This window comes from Galeopterus variegatus, unplaced genomic scaffold (assembly GCF_000696425.1).
Source record: "Galeopterus variegatus unplaced genomic scaffold, G_variegatus-3.0.2 Scaffold230, whole genome shotgun sequence".
NCBI lineage: Eukaryota > Metazoa > Chordata > Mammalia > Dermoptera > Cynocephalidae > Galeopterus > Galeopterus variegatus.
In genome coordinates, this window is record NW_007726341.1 from 90,503 (window position 1) to 97,668 (window position 7,166).

Genomic DNA, 7,166 nt, shown 5'->3' on the forward strand with positions numbered 1-7,166 from the left:
CAGGCCCCCTGAAAGGCAATTACTTAAAATATTACCTCTTCAAAGGGCTTCCTGGATCTTTGGCAACGAGTTCCATGCTAAGAACTGCCCCCATAACTTACATGCACACAGCTTCCTCTAATTTGAATGCAAACCTGCTCTAGCATCCAGGAGGGAAGGTAAAGACAGGCCCCTATGCTGTGGGGCACAGCCATGTGGATTTACTGAATGGAGCCAATTGGTTTTGCTTTCTCATTTGCTCAGCAAGAGATCCTATACTGCACATCGGAGGACACTTCCTGGCAACTGTGAAATCTGTTTTGCTTGCTGTCTTTGTATTTCCTGCTGATCTGTTTTCTTCTTTTCTCCTGTGGACTTTGCACTGCATTGTATCACACAGCAGGGGAAGAGAAATGAGATTTTTGCACCCATGTTGGGGAGATCATTAATTTCACAGAGTTGCTAAAAGAAGATTGGCGTTTTATCTCTGACTTTCGCAATGAGTATTGCTTTACTGCTGCGCCATCTCTTTTGTATTTGAGAGTGAATCTTCCTATTAATTTTATCTCTAGAAGACTTAATCAGAGTCCTGAAAATACTAAATTATGTGTAAATAATGAAGGCACTAATGTTGGAAAAAAAGATATAGAATACGTATACTCCCTTGAAAAATTCAGATTGAACAAGATCAAATGTCTAGCTTGACCTTTAGCTTTTAGATTTTTTGGATTTTATCTTTAAATGGAAATTACTGAATTTTTACATTCAAAGAGGTTAAAGGGAATTACAGAATTCTAGTGCTGAAAATATTTTAGATACTAATCAGCCTCCTTTATTTTGCAGAGAAGTAAACTGAGGCCCAGAGCAGATTAGTGACATAGTAAAATCACACAACACAGACCATTACTAACAGAAAAAATATTTCCTAAAAATTAAGCCTGTGACTTTTCTTCTACATTATAATTCCCCGAGAGTGAAGAAATTATTGGCTTTAGCAAAATGGGGTCAACCCACTTTTCTAAGCCCTAAACAATGGTAATTCTATATTACCATTCTCTAGTTCTTCTATCCTTACCAGTTAACAGTATCACTGCTTAACAGCATTACTGCAGGTTATAACATGGTTTTCTCATGTTAGAAACTACTAGACGTGGGCCGGCCCGGTGGCGCATGCTACAGTGCGCCGCCGAGGGTTCGGATCCCACATACAGACCGGTTCCTGCTCNGTACTTGCTTGGAATCATTCCCGAGAAAAAAATATCCTTTTTGCAATTCCAAGTACTTTATTAAAGAAGTCTCTGTATGTGTGTATATGCGCGCACACACACACACACACACACACACACACACACACACACACACAGTTAACTAGCAAAGACTTTGAAGAAATTGGTCTATTACCTTCAGGTTAAATGTTCACTAGAAGTAAGCTAATCAAGGCAGTGACAATTTCTTTCACAAGAAATATACCTGTTACTTAAAAAAAAAATATTGAGTTACTAATCCAGTAGCTGTACTGACTTCCAAGTTGTTCTAGCATCCCTTCTGTTCCACTTCACATCTTTTCATTGCCATAGATGACTTCCCATTGTCCTGATGTCTGTAAACTCATGATTGGCACAGCTGACAAGGTGATTCTCAGGCCCCCTGAAAGGCAATTACTTAAAATATTACCTCTTCAAAGGGCTTCCTGGATCTTTGGCAACGAGTTCCATGCTAAGAACTGCCCCCATAACTTACATGCACACAGCTTCCTCTAATTTGAATGCAAACCTGCTCTAGCATCCAGGAGGGAAGGTAAAGACAGGCCCCTATGCTGTGGGGCACAGCCATGTGGATTTACTGAATGGAGCCAATTGGTTTTGCTTTCTCATTTGCTCAGCAAGAGATCCTATACTGCACATCGGAGGACACTTCCTGGCAACTGTGAAATCTGTTTTGCTTGCTGTCTTTGTATTTCCTGCTGATCTGTTTTCTTCTTTTCTCCTGTGGACTTTGCACTGCATTGTATCACACAGCAGGGGAAGAGAAATGAGATTTTTGCACCCATGTTGGGGAGATCATTAATTTCACAGAGTTGCTAAAAGAAGATTGGCGTTTTATCTCTGACTTTCGCAATGAGTATTGCTTTACTGCTGCGCCATCTCTTTTGTATTTGAGAGTGAATCTTCCTATTAATTTTATCTCTAGAAGACTTAATCAGAGTCCTGAAAATACTAAATTATGTGTAAATAATGAAGGCACTAATGTTGGAAAAAAAGATATAGAATACGTATACTCCCTTGAAAAATTCAGATTGAACAAGATCAAATGTCTAGCTTGACCTTTAGCTTTTAGATTTTTTGGATTTTATCTTTAAATGGAAATTACTGAATTTTTACATTCAAAGAGGTTAAAGGGAATTACAGAATTCTAGTGCTGAAAATATTTTAGATACTAATCAGCCTCCTTTATTTTGCAGAGAAGTAAACTGAGGCCCAGAGCAGATTAGTGACATAGTAAAATCACACAACACAGACCATTACTAACAGAAAAAATATTTCCTAAAAATTAAGCCTGTGACTTTTCTTCTACATTATAATTCCCCGAGAGTGAAGAAATTATTGGCTTTAGCAAAATGGGGTCAACCCACTTTTCTAAGCCCTAAACAATGGTAATTCTATATTACCATTCTCTAGTTCTTCTATCCTTACCAGTTAACAGTATCACTGCTTAACAGCATTACTGCAGGTTATAACATGGTTTTCTCATGTTAGAAACTACTAGACGTGGGCCGGCCCGGTGGCGCATGCTACAGTGCGCCGCTTGGGAGCGTGGCGGCGCTCCCGCCGAGGGTTCGGATCCCACATACAGACCGGTTCCTGCTCACCGGCTGAGCGAGGTGCGGGTGCAACACTGAGGGTTGCGATCCCGTTGCCGGACACGAAAAAAGACACACAAAAAAAAAGAAAGAAAAAAAAAGAAACTACTAGACGAATAGTGATCCAGGCTAGTAAGCTAGTTGAGACCTCACATTGATTTTCTTTACTTGCAACAAGTTAAACAGAGCATAAACAGATTTAACACAAGTTCACACAAAGCAAGTCTAATGAATACTGGATTTTGTTAGCCAAATTACAACTGTTCTCTCAACAACCTGACAGCCATTCCAAGAAAAATGATGAATTTATCAAACGGGGATGAAAAGAAATAATTTTCCAATGTTTTCCCAGAGTCATTGTATTAGTCCATTTTCTGTTGCTTATTACCCTGAAACTAGGTCATTTGAAAAGAAACACAATTTACTTCTTACTGCTTTGGAGGCTGTGATGTCCTGGTCTGGAGGCACATCTGGTGAGGGCCTTTTTGGTGGAAACTCTGCACAGGGTCCCGTGGCAACACAGATTATCACATAGGAAGAGGCTGAGTAAGAGCACTTCCACACGCTTCCGTCCTCTCCTCTTAAAGCCACCACTCCACACCCATGATAACCCACTAATCCATAACCCATTAATCCATTCATGAGGGCAGAGCCCTCACAATCCAGTCAGCTCCCAAAGGCCCCACTCTCAACATGGCTGCACTGGGGATCAAACTTCCCCATGAACTTTGGAGGGGGCAAGTATTCAGACCATAGCAGTCATGTCAATTTTCATGGTTTCTAAAGCGTGGAAAAATATGGATAATTAAAATTCACAGTTTACCTCTAAACTTTACTTTTTATTTTTAAAATCCCTTTTTCTTGTAAATTTCTGGCTTAAGACATTACCCACTGTATTCTGTTTACCATGCCTGCACTCAGAAGCACTCAGATGGTGCCCAACAGTAATCCACCAGGTGATCAACGCCATCACCCAGTTCATCTTAGTATTGCTCCTGGTTACATAGTCCTTAAGCCAAACGCTCTAGCCATCTTGGATTTTTGTGAATATGGTAGGGGGCCATAGGGGGATGTCACTTGGATCTTTCAAGAGAGAACTTGTAATGAGTGAAGTCAACAGCTTCTAGATACAGTGCTTTCATGATGCAGTACTTTCAGGATCTGCTGCAGGCTTAGAGCTGAGAACATCCTATTTCTAAGCAATCTCTAGTCAATAACTGGGCACAGTATGAGTCATAGGCCCTGGCCATTTCCACCTGACATGGAACTCCTCAGTGAGAAATCTTTGTTCTGGAGCTCCCTGCTGGTCTGGCCAAGACTTTTTGAGTTCTACTGCACTCCGAGGATCTTTCTGTCCCATATTCCTTCTTCTTTCACATGTGTGAGACCTGCAGGCTTTCCTCGCCTACTCCTACTCCTCGTTCCTTTATCTTTCACAAGGGTTATCCCCAATAAACAGCTGGAATTTCTAAATTTGTCTTGGCACGCACTTCAATGAGTCAACTAACACCCTTTAATAAATCACCTCTCTTTTTTTGTATAATCCAATTGTTGTAATTGAATGCACTCTAAAAATCTTGTCTGAATGTGTGACTTTGCCCCTTCCCCCCTCTACGGCTTCTTTTGAATTATGAGTTTGGAAAGCCATGTTCCTACCAAGTGTTCTTAGACTAGGTATAGACACTTGATTAAAGCTGAGTTAATCGGGATCTTTATCAAGAATTTAACTAAGAGATACTGAAACGATGACTATATAGTACTAAGAACCAGTGCGGTAAGTTCATGTTTAAGACTGAGGCCAGAATTGGCACCATGGTAACTTCAAATCTCACATAAAGTGTAGCTATGAAGAAACCAAAACTAAAGGCCTTAGAAAGGAAGCTAGTCTGCTGCAGATACGGGAACATGAGCAAAGATGAACACTGCAGCATCACCACTTTGGAAGTCAGTTTGGCAGTTTCTTAAAAAAACTAAACATACTCCTAACATATGAGCCAGCAATCACACTCCTTGGTATTTACCCAAAGGAGCTGAAAACTTATGTCCACACAAAAACCTGAACATGGATGTTTACAGCAGATTTCTTCATAATTGCCAAAACCTGGAAGCAACCAAGATGTCCTTCAGTACTTGAGTGGGTGAGTAAACTGTGGCACATCGAGACAATAGAATATTATTCAGTGTTAAAAAGCAATGAGCTATCACACCATGAAAAGACATGAGGAAACTTAAACACGTATCACTAAGTGAAAGAAGCAAATCTGAAAAAGGCCACATACTACGTGATTCCAATTATATATGACATTCTGGAAAAGGTAAAACAATGAAGATAGTAAAAAGACCAGTGGTTGCTGGGGAGGGAGATGAAGAGGGAATGTACAGGCAGAGCACAGAGGATTTTTAGGGTAGAGAAACTACTCCATATGTACTCTAACACTATAATCGTGGGTACAGGTCATTATATAGTTATTCACACCCATAGAACATCCAGCACCAAGAGTGAATGATAATTTGAGCTGTGGACTTTAGATCATAATGATGTGTCAATGCAGGTTCATCCCTTGTAAAAAGTGGACCAGTCTGGTGGGCAATGTTGATAATGGGGGAGGCTGTGCATGTGTAGGCACAGGGGTATATGGGAAATCTCTGTGTCTTCCCCTCAATTTTTTTTTGAACCTAAAACTTCTCTGAAAAAATAAAGTCTCAAAAAAGCAAACTATAGTAACGTTAAAAAAATGGCTGCTTGATGGCCAAGGCCATCATCCCTTTGTCCCAGATCCCCCAAAGTCTGGCTGCACCCCTGGCTGCTGGGATCCATGAGGACACTCTGTGCTCTTACATAAATTCCCTAATATTGAAGTCAGCTTGAGCCATAAAAGAGTTCCCAAAACAATTGCTCCAAAGCAGGTTTTTCTAATTATTTATCTCAGACTTGAACCTAGTTCCTTTTGCTATAGCATTAAAAAAGATTTACCGTTAATATCAAACGGGTGTATTTTTGTTCTTATCCCACTTTCCTGTGTCATATGAGGCAACATACAGCAAATGGGGTAAAGTGTCTTGAATAGCATAATAAAAATAGCATTAAAAACACAGGGTTTTTTTTTTTTCTTTTACTTTGTACTTCTAGTCCATGTTCTTGCAAACCCACCAAAATCCAAGGTAAGTTGATATCTGTTTTTCTAAAATGAAAATGCAAGTGGACCAGGTAAACTACGAATTTCAATTTAATTAAAGAAACATTAACCAAGAATCTGTTATGCGGCTAGGCACTAAGCTATGGCTTATGAAAATGATGATTATAAACATAATCCAGTGCATTCAACTTTAATATAACAAATTCATTCAGTAGAAAACACACACACACATGAAATAAAAAAAAAAAATCCCTACAAGGTGTCTAAGTGCTCTAGACATTGCAGGAACGTAATATTTACTTCTGTTCAGTATTATTGGAGACAATGCATGAGCTCTATTTGGGCAGTGCTGATTACATTTCAGATCTTTAGAGATAATCCAAGTAGTCCTTGATTTAAAATAGTTTCAAATGTGTCAGATCCAGCAGCTGTGCTGGGCAGTGAGCTTTTTATAGTAAGGCTGTGTGTTATATTTTGCAACCCCCAGAACCAACACAAAGTTGGAGTCACTCAGGATACTTGATTGATTGAGTTTTAGAATAATGAAGCAGGAACATACTGCAGTGTTCTCCAAGTCTTTCTTTGGCTCCTAGAGTATTTAAACTCTTTATTTTGTTTTGTTATTTTCCCATGCAGTATGAACCAGATACTACAAATATCAATATTAAATGTATTTATGAGAATATCAAATGTTTTATTCTAATTGAAATTTGAATTCATAAAAATCATGTTAATTAATTCAGAATGAAAATAAGCTAAGCCAAACAAAACATGTAATTTAAAAAATTCAAAAAATACGGAGTATATCTAAAGTTATTCATCACCCATTTATTTATAAGTGTTTAAAATATATCCTTGACCAATAAGGTCTGAGGCTTTAGAATACTGTTTAGTTATGCCTTCAAAAGAAACTAGTTTTTCAAAACACAGCACATAAAAATATTTTAATGAAATCATTTGGGGACTGTACTTGTAAGACGTACTGTAAGGGCAAACATTATTCATTTACTTAATCTAATTTAGCCGAGGATTTGCATTCCCTGTAAGGTTGTTTCAAATCTTTTTAATTTTACTTAGGTCTGCATCCTGGTATCACCTCCCTTACACCGTATAACACTCAACATAAAAATCAGGAAACTCAACAAGCTTTCTCCATTACCTGTCCCTTTCCACCTCCTTGTCTCATCTAA